General features: G+C 43.4%; 2 protein-coding genes across 4 annotated transcripts in view; one reads left to right on the plus strand and one right to left on the minus strand.

Moving 5' to 3' along the window:
* TRH (thyrotropin releasing hormone) overlaps positions 1 to 12,148 on the minus strand; it is a 34,629-nt gene extending 22,481 nt beyond the window's left edge. Inside the window, exon 1 of the mRNA XM_075095556.1 lies at positions 12,053 to 12,148. The gene's annotated coding sequence lies outside the window, so the exon portion shown is untranslated. The remainder of the gene's footprint in view (positions 1 to 12,052) is intronic.
* The window catches only part of TMCC1 (transmembrane and coiled-coil domain family 1), a 197,517-nt gene that overhangs the window by 34,191 nt on the left and 144,027 nt on the right, over positions 1 to 19,299 (plus strand). The gene's annotated exons all lie outside the window — the stretch shown is intronic.

Raw genomic sequence — 19,299 nt, forward strand, 5'->3', positions numbered from 1 at the left:
AAGCTGGGCCCCATTGCTAAAAGCTAAGATTTAGTCTGTCTAAAAATTAAGTTAACATCGTGCTAAGGGAGTATATCCATGTCCCATGAAAGAACCCCATTAACTTTTACAAATTCACACCCCTGGAAAAGAAATGCATTCAAGAGCAAGGATGAAAGGGGTTGGTTCACCAGTAAAGTTATTTTTGCCAGATATTCTTTACAATATAGTTCCAGATTACCTGAAAGTCTGGCATATTTTTCTAAGAGAACCTGGCTGTATATTTCTTTGTTGTAACACTAATGTGTTTGCATTAGAAGTAGTCTTGAACTAAAAGTCATAATTTAAACCTTCTGAATTCAGGAGTGTTCACAGTTGATCTCCAGATGTTCAGGCTCATACTCATACTGGGTCTGTGCTTTGTATAGGCTCTTTCTGTTCAGTTATTAATTAGCAAAAATGCAGGAATTGAGCCTTGTCTGAGTTGACCTGAAAACACCTATTAACACAGAGGAGCTCAAGTAATGACTTATTTTTAGCCTCTTGTATTCTGAGCATACCCCTACTTGTCACAGTGGAAGGCCATGTGCTCTTTTCTTCCTTCATTTGATTATCATTAGTCTTGCTAATTGCACAGGCACAGTTTTTCCACAGTGGGATGTTACAGCTGTCAGCCAAACCAAGTATGAATTAGAAAGTCTGCTTACAGTTTGTTTGGCTACTTTTGCAGCTGTCAGCATTATTGCTTTAAGACAATAGGGGTAGGAATGTGCCTGCCTCATCTGTGTGGCTTGCTTTGTTTAAAAAAGTTTCTTATTGCTTCAAGGAACTGTGTTTGCTGTTTATTAAGAACAATATTAGCAATATTGTTCTTTCTATGCAATGTAATATTGTTACACCAAGCTTCTGAGAGAACATGTATAATTTAAGAATATTTTACTTTAGTTACTGGTTTTGTCATGGAATAGGTTAAAATGCAAAAAAGCTGACTGTAAAATTCAGAAGTGAACATCAGTTCCTCCAGCTGAGGATGTATCCTCACATCTGGGTGAGAGTTCTGCTGTTTAATTGGTGTAATTTCTGGGGGGAAAAAGCTGTCATTTATTTGGGAGTCTCGGAAGACTACAGTATAATGAAAGGCACTGTAAAAGGGCAGTAAGAGCAAAAGAGCTCCACAAAAAGAGAGCAGAAAAGTTTCTAATTAGAAGGCAATGAGAGAATTACTGTAATCCAGTTAACTGTACATAAGAAATAGGTTATACTAACCTGTATCTGAGCTGTGTGAATATAGTTGGCTCATGTGTGATGCCATGTAGATATAAACAGGATGCTTTGAACTTTTACTTCAGCTCACTGTGAAGTTTTTTAGCCTGATCACCATATCTTCACAGTTTCCATATCTTGGCAAAACATAGAATCATAGAATCATTAAGGTTGGAAAAGACCCTTAAGATCATCGAGTCCAACTGCTAACCTGATATGATATAGAATGCTTTGGGTTGGAAGGCGCCTTTAAAGATCATCTCATCCAACCACCTGCGATGGGCAGGGACACCTTTCACTGGATCAGGTTGCTAAAAGCCCCATCCAACCTGGCCTTGGACACCTCCAGTGACAGGGTATCCACATCTTCTCTGGGAAACCTGCTCCAGTGTCTCATGACCCTCATTATAAAAAATCTCTTCCTATGTCCAATTGAGATCTACCCACTTTCAGTTTAAAACCATTGCCCCTTATCCTGTCACTACATACCTTGGTAAAAAGTCTCTTTCCATCTTTCTTATAAGCCCCCTTTAAGTATTGAAAGGCCACAACAAGGTCTCCCTGGAGCCTTTTCCTCTCCAGGCTGAAAAACCCCAAGTCTCAGCCTTTCCTCACAGGAGAGGTGTTCCAGCCCTCTGATCATTTTCATGGCCCTCCTCTGGACCCACTCTAACAGGTCCATGTCCTGCTTGTACTGGGGACACAGATCTGGATGCAGTGCTCCAGGTGGGGCCTCACGACAGCAGAGAAGGAGGGGAGAATCACCTCCCTTGATGTGCTGGCAACATTTCTTTTGATGCAGCCCAGGATACAACTGGCTTTCTGGGCTGCGAGTGCACATTGCTGGCTCATGCCCAATTTTTCATCCACCAGTATCTCACAGGGCTGCTCTCAGTCCATTCATCCTCCAGTCTGTATTGATACTGGGGATTGCCCTGATCCAGGTGCCGGACCTTGCACTTGGCCTTGTTGAACTACATGAGATTCACACTGGCCCTCTCCGTAAGCCTGTCAAGGTCCCACGGGGTGGCATCCCTTCTCTCTAGAGAACTGAATGCACCACTCAGCTTGGTGTCATCCGCACAGTTGCTGACGATGCACTCAGTCCCACTACGTGTGTCATTGATGAAGATATTAAATAGTACTGGCCCCAGTATGGACCCTTGAGGGTCACGACTTGTTTCTGCTTTCCACTTGGACATCGAGCCATTAACTGTAAGTTTTCGGATGCGGCCATTCAGCCAATATCTTGTCCAGCTAACAGTCCATCCATCAAACCCATCTGTCTCCAATTTAGCAGCAAGAATGTTTTGGGGGACCATATCGAAGGGCTTACAGAACTCCAGGTAGATGACATCCATAGCTCTTCCCTTGTTCACAGATGCAGTCACTCCATTGTAGAAGGCCGCAAGATTAGTCAGGCACGATTTGCCCTTGGTGAAGCCGTGTTGGCTGTCTCTGATCTACACACACATATATATATATCCCATTCTTTACTCAAGGAGTAATAGAACTCCTTTATAGGGAACAAACACAAAGGGAGAACATGCACTGTAATGATGAGGTCTTCCTTTCTCCAGAAGGAGAATGTAGAGACGCTGTGGCATTATACCGTCTAAAGAGCTTTTTCTCACCACTTTAGTCTCCAGTAGTCTGTCGCACTCTTCATTAATAAAATCCATTATCAGCATGATTTCTCAGGCTCACAGGCAAAATGAAAAATAGTGAGAATTTCATCTAAACCTGATTGAAAGTAGTGGATTATTGAACTACCTCTGATTTTAATGAGCATTTAAATCTCTGGTGTAACACTGTTGGCAACTTCAACAATCAATTCCCCAGCTATATAAGAAAGCCTCTGCCAGTCAGATAAATGAAGAGCTTCATAAACTCATTCAGTTCAACATCAGATGTCATTAAGTTGACTAGAGTCACACATAATGAGACTGCTGTACTTTCAGGCTATTCATTTAAATCCATTTAATTTATTTTCTCTGTGAAATCTGTACATATAAGCTCCAAGTCCAGCCTGAATCAGACCAGATATGGATACAAAGTGCTTTTATTACTGGTCAGCGTAAAGGCTAAAATATTTTATTCCTTCTTCACCATATTGGAAATCATTTATTACCTGAGTAGATCACAGGCACTCTGGAACAAAATACACTGAGGATGCAATGAAGACATGTTTCTGCAGACTTCACTGATGATGTGCACTTAAACTCTAAGCCAGCATTTCCAGGGTTCTCCATAGTCATAGGTTGGCCACTGTCAGGAAGACAGGATCACCTTTTAAGTCTGTTCACAGCCAGATAATCCTTTTGGTGCACCTTTGGGCTTGACTGGACATGGCAGCAAATCCCATGGGGGAAGGGGAAACAGAATGTTGAGCTTAAACAGAGTTCAAGAGCCATTAATGCCTTTTGGTGCACTCCTGGCCCAGACAACTGAGAAACAGTTGCACATCCTGCTCTAAGCTATCTATCTGTAGGCAATTCAGGATCCCTTCCTTACAAGACTCATTGACCTGTGTGTGTACATCAAAGTTGTAAGACACACTCCAAGCAAGGTCTTCACCCACTTGTTGAAGAAGTAATTCTAACTCCAAACTGACCTAAACGTGACTCTGTCCACATAGCAAATAGTAGTGGCACAATTTACATAAATCTGGAGCCGTTTCACCATTCTACATGCCCTAGCACTCCAGTTTTAACAGTAGTGTGAAAATCACGGCCTATCTGAAACCTGTCTAGAACAGAGCAATTTTGCAGTGTCACCTTTATATTACCAGTAAAAGTCATTTGAATGAGCCACATTCTGGTACCTTGTTTTGTCTGAAAGCATGGTCCTGTTATCAAAGGAGGAATCTGTCAGAAATATTGTGATCTCCTTGAAATTTCAAGTATATGCTGGGATGTAGAGCTTACAAATTGTAATAGGGTCACAGAACAGCTGAGGTTGGAAGGGACCTCTGGAGGTCATCTGGCCCAACCCCCCTGCTCAGGCAGGGCCACCCACAGCCAGCTGCCCAGGACCACGTCCAGGTGGCTTTTGAATATGGCCAAGGATGGAGACTCCACAACCTCCCTGGGCAACCTGTGCCAGTGCTCAGTCACCCTCAGCGTGAAAAAGTGTCTCCTGATGTTCAAGAGAACCTCCTGTGTTTCATTTTGTGCCCATGGCCTCTGGTGCTGTCACTGGGCACCACTGAGAAGAGCCTGGCTCCATCTTCTTTGAACCCTCCCTTTGGGTATTTATACACATTGATGGGCTCCCTCCTGAGCCTCCTCTTCTCCAGGCTGAACAGTCCCAGCTCTCTCAGCCTCTCCTCACAGGAGAGATGTTCCAGTCCCTTCATTACCTTCATGGCCCTTTGTTGGACTCTCTCCAGTATGTCCATGTCTCGTACTGGGGAGGCCAGCACAGGTCACAGCACTCCAGGTGTGGCCTCACCAGTGCTGAGTAGAGGGGCAGGATCCCCTCCCTCGAGCTGCTGGCCATGTTTTGCCTAATGCATCCCAGGATACCGTTAGCCGTCATTGCGGCAAGGGGATGTTGCTGGCTCATGTTCAACCTGGTGTCCACCAGGACCCCCGGGTCCTTTTCTGCCAAGCTGAAAAGATATTCCCGTATGCGTAGTGAATCTCTTTGTACTAGAATTTCATGTAGCACTATGAAATCAGAAAGTCTTTTTGTGCACCATGATAAACTCCTTAGTTTCCTATTAAGACAAAAGCATATGCCTGTTAACTGAAGTTTATTGCTTGCTGTGCAGTGAATAACTCACTTGTAACACAAATTGACTCACTATGTGATTAATTTATGTTTCATACACAGCTGACTGCACTCCATATGCATCCTGAGCTCTGTACTCTCCACTGCTGTTAGAAAGGAGTCTGTGTGCAGGAATAGGCAAAGGATGGGGCAAGAATCTCACAAAAGCTTAATCAAACAATATCATATCACCTCATTTGGATATGGAGCTATTTCTTTGAATTGTGCATCAGTCTACTCAATTGAATTTGCATCGTAACTGTCATTGTTCAGTGGACCATTTATTCAACAGGTAAGAACATGTAGATTTCAAGAGATAAATTTAAACAGAGAATACTTCTATCTACCCCAACCTTGAATCACCCACTTACTTTGCAAGGTCTTTCTTTCACACATACACAAAGTGCAGTATACAAGCACTTCCTGTGGTGTTGGCATACTTTCACTGTCTGCATTTTAATAACATTTAGTGCTTAAGTCGCTCTTTCCAACTCTGGTTAGGAAGTACTTTTCCATTTTGGTGGTGGGGAAACTGAAGCACAGAGAACTCAATAGCCATCCAGAATTCCACAGTAGGATGGGATGCAGCTGAGCCAGGAATATGGGCTAGTGTGCTTAAAGCTGAAGTGTTTTGTCATACAACTGAAAGATCTACAAGAATGCATAACCACTCTTAACTGTAGTAATTCAGTAGCAGTCTATCACGTTTCCGTGTCATGCTAACAGGCCAATGGTCTACACTGCCTCATTCTGTCCTTGTAAAGAAATGTTCTTCTAATTTAGAAGTGACCATGGAGTCAAGAGACAGCTGCAAGAAAAGGCATTCCTACCTGTATATTTTTAGTCATTAACTAGCATTTCTCACAGGGAGTTCCCAAGTCAGTGGAAGAGACCTCTTTCAGGTTTGCCTCATGAACCATCACTGTTGAATGAAGAGCTAATGCAGCACTTGTCTGACAGCATTATCATGTTAAAGCAGGCAAAAGGGAAGCTTGACCACTTGATTTTCTTAGTGAGAATGGCACGTACCTGTGCTTCGTATTCCTGGAATTCTCATCCTGCATCTTGCACTTCTGCTAATTCTAAGGAAAGATTAAGTGCATGATAAATTTTAAGATTTAAGTTCTCATTGGCATGCAGTGGCTCAAGTTTTATGAAGCACAGTTCATTCCTATTGTCTCTATAGCAGGCAGGTGCAAGAGCTTTCAGCTGTGTGTGTAGTGTTTTGACCCTTTCTCCCACATGAAATTCCTGATAATTCAGTTGCCTTGGGTTGATTTTACTCCCTTGACTCAGAAAAATTGTTTCGTGGTTTGTTATGAAATTGTCTGAGCCAACAGGGAAAATGTGCAGATTCTCCCCGTAATTATTCCTGCTGGCGGCGCCCCCCGCCCCGGCTGACTACGCCTTCTGGGCTACGCAGTGCCTGGGGAGGCATTCAGATATTATGGCAATGAGATCCATGCCCCAGCCACCTGTAGTTGCTTAAGTTACCCCAGAGGCTGTGAACATGTAAACATCATTCAGCACGGCATGAATTGGGTTAAAGTCATAGGTGCCCGTCTAGTAACCTGTCATGACAGGAGCTCTGGCATGTCCCAAATGTAATTTCTTTTGCTTGCTTTGCTTGCAGATTCTCATACTGCACAAGATAGTTGGTAGACATGGAAGCAGCTATACAAATGGTGTAGGCATAGTCCTCTCCTAGCTCTGAAGAGGGAATACATTTCAGCATTGGCTAGTACAGACTCAAAGACAACATGGATGGAGAGCAAAAGAATATGTCCAGACAGACAATCAGCTATTGCTCTGGGCTGCATCTATCAGGAAGTGTTGAGCAAAGCCATGAGGATGAAATACAGGAGCCCTAGGGTTATAAGTACTCTAGGACAGCTTTTGTGAATGGGGCATCAGTACTGTTATTATTTGTGTGGGTCCAAATATGACTTGGACTTTACCCAGAAAGGATTTACATTCCTCTGTTCTCATGCCAGGTTTTATAAGGCAGCTGCTTAAGCATACAAGTGCAAATATGCATGGTCCGCTTTGCCCTGCTATAATTCTCATATTTCCCCAGGAAACCTGTTTTAACGTGCTTCTATTTAACATGTGTAAACTGGTTAACGGTGTGTAAGTGAGATTATGTGCAAATATTACCTGTGCAAGCAATAGAGACAATCATAAAAGGTGTTTCTTACTGCAACTCTAGGCTAGCATCTCACTTTAGTAAAATTAGAACATATTTCCAATAGCATGTATGATTGGCTGAGGATCTGGCTAATTTGGAGTTTCCCGTATTTATGGCACAAGTAAATTTCTTCTCATTTTTACCATTTTAAACTACACTGTTATGACCTTTAGTCATTATTTCATTCAGAACTATGTCTTTCCTTTAATTTAATTTAAATAAAGCACAAGCTTTTAAGAAAAAAACAATTTTTTCTTTGTAACACAGAGCATCTTCATTTGCATCCTGACCTTTTCTGACTGTTCTTCTTTAAAGAATCTTGATTCACATTAAAAATGAAAGCAAAAGACAGAAGAAAGCTGTTTTCACATTATTTCACACATAGGCTGATTTCCAGGCAGTCGTTCCCAGACACATGATGACTGTTCCATCAGCACACGGTGAGAATCAGAATCATTTATTTGGAGATGGAGAGCATGTAGCCCAAGTACAAGAAGTGCTTTATCAAACCAAATTTTATTCTGTTTTATAAACACTCCTGAATATTCATTACTTTTTTAAAATGGAAAAATAAAACCTGAGGGCATAAAATTTGAGCTGAAGGCTGGTGAAGAAATCAAGTAGTAGAAGTCCCTCTACTGCAGTGGACTAAACTGGACTGAAATTGATTTGATTACTCTGAGAACAGCAAATCATCAAAACGTAGTGACACTGTTGCTTTCATAACACTAGAGATGAACCCAAACCATGGCCTTGAGCATATACCTGAGATTTGAAGGTATTAAACCCCCATATCTGACACATCCCTAAAAATGTGTAGAGGATATAATTTGCGTCCTCAAGGTCAGTTATTATGACCAGAAGCTGAAGAACAATTTTTTGTTTTGCAAAAACCAAAAGAATTTCAAGGTACAGTAACTACTGGCAACAGCTGTGACCCGTTGATGGGGACAGGGTTTGGTTGTCAAAAGATCTTGCACTGTAATTCTGGCTTTGCCTTTTTACCTTGAGGATACTAATAATAGCAGTTGCTTCAGAGATGTTCTGGAATCATAGAATCATAGAATGTCCTGAGTTGGGAGGGACCCACAAGGATCATCGAGTCCAACTCCTGTCCCTGCACAGGACACCCCAAATTCACACCATGTATCTGAGGGCCTTGTCTAAGTGCTTCTTGAATATTACCAGGCTGGTGCCGTGATGCCTCCCTGGGGACCCTGTTCCAGGGCTCCACCACCCTCTGGGGGAAGAACCTTCTCCTAATACCCAGCCTAACCCTCCCCTGGCACATCTCCCTGCCACTCCCTTGGGTCCTCAGGAAGGTTTAGGGTAAGTGGCCACTACAAACTATTTGTGTTCTTCATAGTGAAGACAGAATAAATGGGATTTTAACTTAGATTAGATGCTGAAGTTCGTGATCACAGATAAGTCTGAAGTTCTATGACCTACTCAAAATACCTGTACACTCGTTAGTGTGGGTGAAACTCAGTGAAGAGAATGGCTGATTTTCAAGTATAAGCATGCATCCCCTAATGTTTAACATAGGTGAAATGGCATGTCCTGGAGCACTGGACAAAATAGCATAGTTAAGCTTCACTGAGTAGAGCTAAGCTAAGGGGGCGGACAAGTGACATAGGGTATCTCTACTCTAGCATTTCAGTTCAGGTCAGGAGTGCACTTTTGAAGCAAAGTTCCCAATCATGTCCACTTACAACACCTGGATCACGTTGCAAAGCACCAGGACACAAAAGGAAAGCTTTAATTTCCTGCCTCCTCATAGCTTTGAATTCTAAAAACTGAATTATCCACAGACCGAGTGCTCTTAAAGGAGTCCTGCTTTCCTCTAGAACTGCCTTGGCATCTGCAGCAAAGAAAGAGTACTGATTTGCACTTCAAGAAGTTGAGAACATTTGGTAAGGAAGTTAAACACACCTCAGCATCTCCTGCTATATTAGCTATGAGCTGCTGGCACTGTTCAGTATCATGTGCTGTGTTGCTGCTGAAGCCAGAGGTGCTCAGAGAATAGGTCAGCAAGCGACAATCAGTAACTTACAGGAGGCACTGAATTCTGAGTTATGAAATGTGTAGATATTAATAGAGTTAGTATTTGCTCACAACCCAGCAAATAGCAAAGATTGCACAAGGCAGTACTTGAAGTGAAAGGAAGAGTTGTCTCCCAGCTTGGCAGGAGCTAGGCTGCTGCCAGGCTTAGGAGATGGGACCAAAGCAGGGGTTGCTGGATCAGTGGAATGTGGGAGCTGGGACCAGCTGCCTCTCACAGAAGTAATATCTTGCTTCTGGCTTCTTCTGAGTTCTTGCTTCAGGACTCAGGTGTGTATCTTTAGGATTGTGTTGTTGAAATGACAAGTGATAAGAATCATCTAGGCATGCTAGGGAGCATATACACGGTAAAGAGGTTGGTCCAAGTGGACAGCTGTGAGTTATAGCTGGTAATACTATATTTAGATAGGGACATCTTGAAATGTACTCACAAAAGCTTTAGCATGGGAAAAAAACAAGGGAGCTGTGAACTGAAGAAATGCATCACTTTGGGACAGATAAATCCTTGAAGTAATGCAGATGTGGGTAGCTGACATCGGAATTTTAATCTGTTTTATAAGGGATATTGAAGGCAAGGGGGCCTAGGAGAGCCCCTAGTGCCAGATGCCTGTGACTTAAGGGTAAATGTCCCTTTTACCTATATTACTGTAGACGACCCTCATAGTTTCTGATCTGCAACGGTATTTAGAAAAATGACCAGCAGTAGGAGTCTGTGCGGACACCTTGTCTATATGCTGTACGTCAGCCTTCAGCCAGGGGAAATCAGCATAGCTATGTGAAAGCATCAGCATTACTCCTGTGCTTACTGTCTCTGTGAATAGGGAACACGAGCAGCATAGGAAGTGTATTTATACAAATGCTTGTTATGAATGGAAAAGACCTCTAACACTTCTGTCCTGTTCTAATGGATAGCACACTATGACTATCTTAATGTTCTCTCCTTTGAGGACTCAATTACTTGCGTATTACATGTTCATTTGAGGATTTAATTGGCTTTTAGATTCTGGTGATGGGAGCAACATTTCTGAAGGCACCTTCCAGAGAGACTTTGGTTTCAACCTTCCCAAGATGTTGGCATAATTATGTTTTTCTGCCCATAGAAATGGAAGGGGCTTTTACAGATCCCTGCAGCTAATCTGTGCAGCTCTTGTGAAATGTCCATACATGAGGATTTTTCTGGGTTGATTCTTCTCCAGGGTCCTTGCAGATGCTTTTAACAAAGCGAAGCAACTAGGCCCAAACTTCTTAATTCAGTGGCAATCCTCCTGGTTCTCGGGAGTGCGAGAGTTTACACCTGACTAGTTCAAACTCTTATTTTTTTATTCCAGTAATGTTGACACAAGCCCTGTAGCCTGTCTAGCAACAGGGACAGAGCACAAATAACAGTTTCTGCTTTTAAAAAGACTCAAACATCCAACAAAGGAAAAACAATCAATGACCATTTAGATGTTTCTGACTGAACAAGATGTCTTTAAATTAAGTCTCACTACTTCTCATACAAGACTTAAAAATAAGAACACTCTGACTTCCTAATTTAGCCACTAAACAGCAGAGAAATCAGTTTTATTGGGTTGTTTGGCCAGGTGACAGGCCATGTATTTCCACCACAGTTCTTTGTCAGGGAAGCATTTTTCCTTAGGGTATCTGTCACAGGGAACAGACTATCTTTACAGGAGCCTAAGAACTGAGGAGAAAACTAAAATACTCAATTGGCAGCAGTTGATTATAATTCTCAGATTATCTTTGTTCAAGGAACTAATGAGTTTTGTAACTAATTTCTGGTGCAAGGGACAGAGCACAGTCACACAGCTGGAGGCATAGAGGGTAGAATTGGGTCAGCCTGGTTTTAGATCAGCATCAGCTGGGTCACTGTTGAGCATAATCCGATCTAATTGCAACTAATCATTGAAAAAGACAGTCTCATTCCTCTTTCTTCCTATCCACACCATATTCTTGCTTGCAGAAATTGCAGGGACTGTTCAGCCCCAGTTGGTTTAATTCAGCATACTGATCAAATGGATCAAGAAGGGTCAGAACTTCTTGGCTAGACATTCTCAGGACAAAGACTGAAATATTTACTCTGCCTTCATCCTGATGTAATAAGACCTGCTCTCAGTGCAAATAATTCTAGGATTGCAACAAATTGTGTGGTTGATCTGTGCTTATTTTATTAAGGGCAGGGACTACTTTTATCTGCTTATTTAGAAAAGAAAGATCCCAAACATTTATTGAATTACTGCTTGCCTGAGATAATTCCAGGGCCTCTGGGGCTGCTCTGTGACATTGCTCTTCACAGGATGCTTCCAGGTAGAATTGGAACACAACTCAATTATGTTTAACCTTGATGAGGTAGTGAAGTGTGTAGTAAATATTATTGTTTCATTGGCAGCTCTGCATTTAATTTAGATATGTATTTCTGCACAAATGAGAAAATTTTGCACTCTTTAGTGATAGTACTACCCCATGTAATAATTATCATTTGTACCCCAAGCCAATCACTCTGACAGTGTAGGCCAGCCCTGCAAAGCACTCAAGCCCTGAGGTAGGGAGGGGAAGACTAAATGAAACGGACATATGGGGAGCACATCTCAGACAGCCTTTAGGTATTTGTTGGCAGAAGGAAATATCTTTTCTGATTCTGTCTTTGGCATGGGTCACACCACCTGCAGGCAGTTTGTAGCTGGATTTTTGCCTGCTATCTCTTCTTCCTTATCCACAGGCAACGTGATGACCAAGCAAGGCCAGTGACTGTTGAGCCAGAACTCTGTATTGGAAGGAGACCATTACCTTTCAAACTGCAATGCCTTTTCTTTTTCTGTCCTTAGATTGGTCTGGGAGCTGATGCTTCATAGCTGATAAACTCCCTCTTGAAGCTGTTGTATCAGGCACCTGAAAACATCACACCAATTACCTGAGTGCTGTTTTTTTAGCAATCATCATTTTATCAGAAGAAAATCCAAATTCTTTTCAGGCACTGCTCTTTCTGCGTTGATAACAACACACTATTTGCAGTTGTAGGGTGGTTCAAACAAAGAATTTCTGAGAGCAGAAAGATTTTTGCATGCAGACTGTGTCTTACAGAAGCTAGACAAAAGAAGCAGCCTAAATCCTTAAATGGGGTAGATCACAATAAGGAAAAATTATTTTTGATAAGTCATTGCTGTATCCCAGCTAATTCTACGCTGACAACTCCAAAGAACTATTCACATTGCTTTTGGGGATGTTCCTGGGATCTTAGAGTCTGGCACAACATGAGAAGTGATCTTCATGAGGTTTTCTGAGTGAACTGGTTGACTTCTAGCCTTTCCCAACATTGGCATAGCTTCCTAGAAGCCAGCAGCCACAGGAGGACATGTGGTGTGGCCTGTTGTGGCTTGGAAATGAAGACTGCAACCGGCTGACTGCATTGTCATGTGCCATACTGTTGTTTATGTGCAGTAGCCATGCTCCTGTGCATGGTGCTGTACCGACATGTAAAACAGTATCACTCAGATGATGTTAGCTGTAGCATTTCATACAAGCTTAATTTCTCTCCCAGAGGTAGCTTTGGCCTTTGTTTGTGTCTAATTTATGTCCTAGTTTACTGGCTTGTTCTCCTCTCAGTCATGGCTCTTGGACACAGAAAGGAAAATGTCAGCTTTGCAGTAACTTTTTATGTGAATCCACACTAAGCAATAAAACAGTTTCTTCCATTTTCTTCCCTGATGGGTCAAATGCCTGTTTCTTTTAGGTTTTAATTAAAAGCTCCCTTATTAATCAAGTTGTTAATGTCTACTGCTCTTCATAACTGTCGACCAGAGGATGGTGGGCATAGGAATTCACTTGTGTGTAGGGAGATTACAAAACAATTTGTAGGGATGCCACTGGCAATCTTAGCACCTCATAGCACACAGTCATACAGTACTGTCTTAGACCAGTGGTCCATCAAATCCAATCCCTTGCCTCCAGCATTGCACAAGATGTGCTGGTGTACTTTATTTACTCTGTTCAGAAACATTAACACTCTTTAACAAAAATGTCTTACAAGTGCCACAGTGGGGATACATGAGAAGATGTATTTTCTTCCCACTCACATGGAATTCTCTAGTCAACAGGCTTACTAAAAACTCCGCTTCATCCCAATGCCTATCCTCCTAGCCTCTGGCTTCCCTTGAACATCTGTTGAAACAGATGTCTCTTGGACTATATCCAGACAGATAAGCAGACTGCAGTCCCAAAGACCAAGCATATTTCAAAGGTGAACATGCTGTGAATATCCTGGCAGTGAGCTTCTCTCTTCCAGTTTCATCCTATAAGTGATGGTAGTTGTAGTGAAGTAATACAGGGAGAGAAGTGACTTCTTAACAGGGTTGGAAGATGTAAGCGGGGCTTTATATATCAAAGTCTTACTTCTACAATACTTGTATACTCACACAGTGAAATAGGAAATGGTGGAACTACACGCTCTCCACTTAAATTGCGTGGCTCGCATTTTCAGCAGGAATTCATCCCATCTTTTTTTTTTGTTTGGGTATCTCATTATAGCTTCTGGTTCTGACCTGAAATAAACCATAAGCACTAGTATTAGGAATGAAAACTTTTAAAAAAAATCTCTTGGACCTGCAACTCATTTGACAAAAGGTGAGCTGCCAGGTTGCTCTCATAAATATCAAAAAGTTAAATCAGGTATGGAAATAACAGGCAGAGTGATTAAGAATTGATTTGCAAAGCAAGGATTACAAACTTGTTTGTTTTCTCACACCTGCTCTCCATTTCAGCAGTACAACAAAGCAAGGCGTATTTAATGCACCTTTCCCCTAATTGGATAACGCACTCAAGGGAATATGATCAGCTGAGGCTTTTAACATCACACCACTATTTTCCCAATTATACCTAATGACAACACATTGTTCCTGCAAAATGTGTCTTTATTCCTTGGTAGGTTACATTTCCTTTCAGCCTTTTACCTATTGATCCATCAGTACCTCATGTAGAACAAAATTCTTTGTTGGCAAGTCTTGTTTATGAGACCAGAAAAATCTTTTATGTCATCTTCCCAATGTCTGACCAAGTCAGCGAGACAAAAAGCTTGTTGTATGGAGCATGACAAATTTTAGCTATCTTTGTAAAACAAAGCAATAAACAGAATGTCTGTATGGTTTGGGCTATACAGATAATTTGCGTTCTGTGTTCACTATTTCTTTGTGTACTTGCTCCTTTGATTTCATAAAGCATCTTCAACTATGTGAAGAAGGTCCCTGCACTACATAGCACTTAGAGTAAATGATAGTTTTAATCTTGTACTCCAAGTAGATATATACTCACTTCATTACAAAAAATGACATGTTTGCTGAGCAAAGCTGCAGCGTCATGAAGCTTGAGGCATATTTACTCCCCTCTTTTTGTAGGAGTGGAAGAGCTTGAAGAAGGCTGGTGAAATGATGTATCCCTAAATAAAACATTTGTGTCTGTCTTCTCTGAGCATTCATGAGTATAAGTACAGGCTGATAAGTAAGGGCAGGGTTGGATTCTGATTGCTCTCACAAATTGACTCCCTATTTGTTTTTACTAGTTGTAAATTAAAACATAAGAAATACTTTTTTACAGATGCAGAACCATTTTATAACTTCATAGTTATAGCTCACTACCATCTTTCATCACTTTCTGGTGGGGTTAACCTTAACCCACCGCTCTGGTCTCCAGACACTTGCCTAAATGAAAAAAACGCATCCGTGCCCAACTCTTAATGTGATGCAGTTCCATTGCCAATGGAATAGTTTCATTATTGGCCAGCATGCTGCTTCTGTTTTCAGTAGTTTCCCCCAGACCTTGCTATGGAGTATGAGCATTCCTGTGTCACCCATATGTTGCCCCTCCTTTCCCTTTTCCCAGCTCTTCCCATGGATAGCTGGAGCTGGTTCTATTGACTTGAGCAATTTTATTAGGTCTCTTCTTCAATTAAATGAACCTAATGGCTGAACAACACATCCATCCAGTAGGTCTTACAGTCAGATACCTAAGTTATTTCTCAGAGTCTGTACTGGTACAAGTGAGATCAACGTCTGGCCTAGTGGGATTTACGGCTGCTCAGAACGAGCACTGGTAGGAACTGTTTTTGGAGGAGTGAGTAGCAGTTCTGACTGTGCCATACATGTGCTAATTTCTAACTACTTCACCTCTAAGCAGCCCAGCACACATGCCACTTTATCAGGCTTTGAATGTATTCTACAGTGTAGGCTGGCATGTGCAAATGTCTGCAAGCCTTGCTCAAGATCCTGTAGGAGCTCAGTGACTGGGAGGAGTGGCTGATACACCAGAAGGCTGTGCTGCCATCCAACGAGACCTGGACAGGCTGGAGAGCTGGGCCCAGGGGAACCTCGTGGAATTCAACAAAAGCAAGTGTAGGGTCCTGCACCTGGGGAGGAACAACCCCCCGCACCAGCACAGGCTGGGGCTGACCTGCTCAAAAGCATCTCCACTGAGAAGGCCCTGGGAGCATGGGTGGACAGCAGGCTGATCATGAGCCAGCCCTGTGCCCTGGTGGCCGAGAAGGCCAGTGGTGTCCTGGGGTGCATTAAAAGGAGTGTGGCCAGCAGGGTGAGGGAGGTTATCCTCTCCCTCTGCTCTGCCCCAGTGAGGCCACATCTGGAGTGCTGCATCCAGTTCTGGGCCCCCCAGTTCAACAGAGCAGGGAACTACTGGAGAGTCCAGCGGAGAGCTACAGGGATGATGAGGGGACAGGAGCATCTCCCTTGTGAGGAAAGGCTGAGAGACCTGGGTTTGTTCAGCCTGGACAAGAGAAGCCTGAGGGGGGATCTCATCAATGCTTATAAATATCTGAAGGGTGGGTGTCAGGAGGATGGGCCGGACTCTTTTCAGTGGTGCCCAACGCCAGGCCAAGGGGCAACGGGCACAAGCTGGAACATGGGAAGTTCCACCTGAACATGAGGACAAACCCCTTCCCTGTGCGGGTGCCAGAGCAGGGGCACAGGCTGCCCAGAGAGGCTGTGGGGTCCCTTCCCTGGAGACATTCACACCCCGCCTGGATGCGGTCCTGTGCCCCTGCTCTGGGTGTGCCTGCTCAAGCAGGGGGTGGGACGGGATGGTCTCCAGAGGGCCCTTCCAACCCATGCCATTCTGGGATCCTGTGATTCTATGACAGAGTGGATTAATATTAAACAGCAATCCCCTTCAGTCAAAATCCCTCTTTGCTACTTATCTTCTGAGGGGATAGAAACAATTAAATTGAAGACAAGTTATTTTATTTAATGACACTTCATCTCCTCCCGCACAAATTATAGATTTTACTGCTGCTTTTGGCTTATAGCAGTGTTTGCATTTTCTCATTTCATACTACACACATGGATCTAGAACAAAAGGCCTGAATTACCTAAATTTCTCAGGATGTGGCTATTAAATAGGTAATTGTACACAACTCAATTTAGTCTTTAAAATTTGCAACCTCGTCATTACTGTTGGCCTTCCAGCACTTCTCCTGATGTGCTCCCCGTACAGTGGGGTCCTTCTTGTAAGGACCATTCAATTTTGTTCTCACAAAGGTTCTTACCAGTAAATTGAGCTGAGGGAGTATGCATGGGCTTTGAACTTCCCTTGTGAAGCCTGAAAGCACTGAGTCTCTGAGAAACATAACTAAGTACACTACGCTCATCTGCCTGAATCCATTTTGTCTCCTCCACAAACTTCATTTTCTGCATGCACCCTCAGGAAGACGGCACACCTGGCAAGTTTTACTTACATTGTAAAATGGAAAAATGTTTTTTCTCTCCTAGTGTATGAGAACTGGAAGTTTAGCGCTCCCAGTCACAAAGAGAGAAACTCATTATGCTGCCAAATCATTCCTCCCAAGCTGTCTGTCTGAGTATCGATCCCTTGTTCCTGAGTAAGTAAACCCTGCAGTTGATCATAATTATTCTGGGACATCTCATTCCAGTGACTGGATCAATAATGTCTTTCACGGCCTCCTGCTGTGTGTTCCTGTCATGCCTCAGCACCTCTGCATCACCTGCTGTTCATCAGAAGCCAAATGAAATAATTTGCCATGGTGGTGAGAATGCTGTCAGCCACTTCACACTCATTTAGGTCTCAGCCAGGACACAACATGAAGCCTTGGATGCACAACATTTATAATGAATGTCAGTATTAACTTCACACTGTCCCACACATTGAGGCTGGAAGATTTCCCCTTGATGTCACGTTAAGTCAGACGTAATGCCTATAGGATGCTTATCATGAAGTTGCCTTTGAGCAGAAACAGGGATAAATATCCGAGTTCCCCTTTTCATGAGAGCAGTGAGGCTAGGGGCTCACTGTGGGATGGAGAACAAGGAGGTGAGCGGCAACAAAGCTAGCAGGGCAGGAACTCACTGACCAAGGCTCACCTGCAGTACCCAAGTGCAGCAAGCAGGGCAGGCCTGAGGATGGCAGCCAGAGTGAACCAGATCATCAGGGCAGCTTGTGGCGATAAGGCCAAGCCAGGAGGTCAATCCATAGGTCAGGATCAGGGACAGTGACGGTAACCAGGGTTAAACAGAATCCAGTGATTGCCAGGCAGGACCATAGCAACAAGGCAGGTTTGAGGTGAGGCTGGGAAGTCAATCTATGGTCAGGATCCAGATCAGTAGGACGCAGCTATGAAAGAGTGAGAAACTGGTACGCTTTCAACATAGCTCAGGCAGGGACTGAAGGCCCAAGCATGAGCTGAAGTGAGGCTCCTGGGGCTGTGGGCAGGGATATGGGTGGTAGCTGCAGGTGAGGCTGTACAGGGCCATTAATGCCTATTAGTACACTCAGGACCCTGACAAAATCTTTCAGTTACATTCAAAGCAATCAGTTTTGCAGCCTGTTCTGTTAAATTTCCTTGATCTTTTCCGTTGCTGTTGCTACAGGATATCTTTTTCCAGAAGAGCCTTGCCCGTCAATGTTCCCAGCTGCACAAGAGTAATGGAAGAATCTGCATGCCCGGCCTCATGATATACCAGGGAGCTTCAGGTCAATGCTTCCCGCTACTAACGTTCTTAGTGTCCTTCCTGCTCCAGTTCTTTCTGTCCTCTGAGAACAGCCCTGAATCCAAATCTGAGAGCAGACCCTGATGCAAATCCAAGAGTCCCTCTGCCACCAGCTAGCCTCCCAAGTCTTCCTCCATTCTTCTGGTCTTCTGGCTGCAGTACTAGCTAATCCAGCTGCTTGGGCCGGGGCTGCTATGTCTCCCTTTTGTCCCACTTACTTTCTTCTTGCTCTTCTTTCTTTTAGCTTTTCTTTCTGCTTTTTTCCTCATCTTTTCTTTGATTATTGGACTGACTCTAATGTCTCTCCTCACTGTAAGTTAAAATCTTTCTTTGATTATTTGTGATTAATGTTTTTTCTTGAGTGTCAGGGCCCTGCAGGCACTAATAAGCATTGATGGCCCTGAAAAGCCTGACCTAGGCCTTCCACCCAACCCCTGCCTGTGAGCACAGGAGCTCCGTTTAGGCAGGCCTGGTGTCTGGCCTTCAGTTCAGTTATGCCTATGTTCAGTGAGCCATAGACCTCCTTGATCCAGACCCTGATCTGACTGGCATCTCGGCCTGCCGTGTTGCTGTGGCCCTGCCTGGCAATCGCTGGACCTGGCCATGACTTGTGGATAGGCTTCCTAGCTTGGCCTTGGACCTGCCTCATCACTACAAATTTGTCTGGTGATCTGGACTCCTCGTAGGACCTGGCCACAACCTCTGGGCCTCTCCTGTTCGTCTTGCTCAGGTACTGTGGGGTGGGCCCTGGCCTTTGGAGGCCTTTGCCCTGCCGACTCTGTTACTGTGTTTGGCTCTTGTCTCCCCATCCTTTACTGAGCAGCCAGCCCTTGCTGCTCCCTGACAGTGACTTAGTAGAGCTTTTAAATGTTTTACCCTTCTCCTGCCTTCTCCTATTATAAAACACGTTGCTTAGGGATTGGCAGAGATCTGAGCAGTAAGGCAATTTTAAAGCTGCAGTTGCAAAACAGAGTGGTGCTCTGTCACCAACATACCCAGAGAGTTAGACATGTTCTAATCTTAAATTAT

The sequence above is a fragment of the Phalacrocorax aristotelis genome, chromosome 6 (genome assembly GCF_949628215.1).
Source record: "Phalacrocorax aristotelis chromosome 6, bGulAri2.1, whole genome shotgun sequence".
Taxonomy (NCBI): domain Eukaryota; kingdom Metazoa; phylum Chordata; class Aves; order Suliformes; family Phalacrocoracidae; genus Phalacrocorax; species Phalacrocorax aristotelis.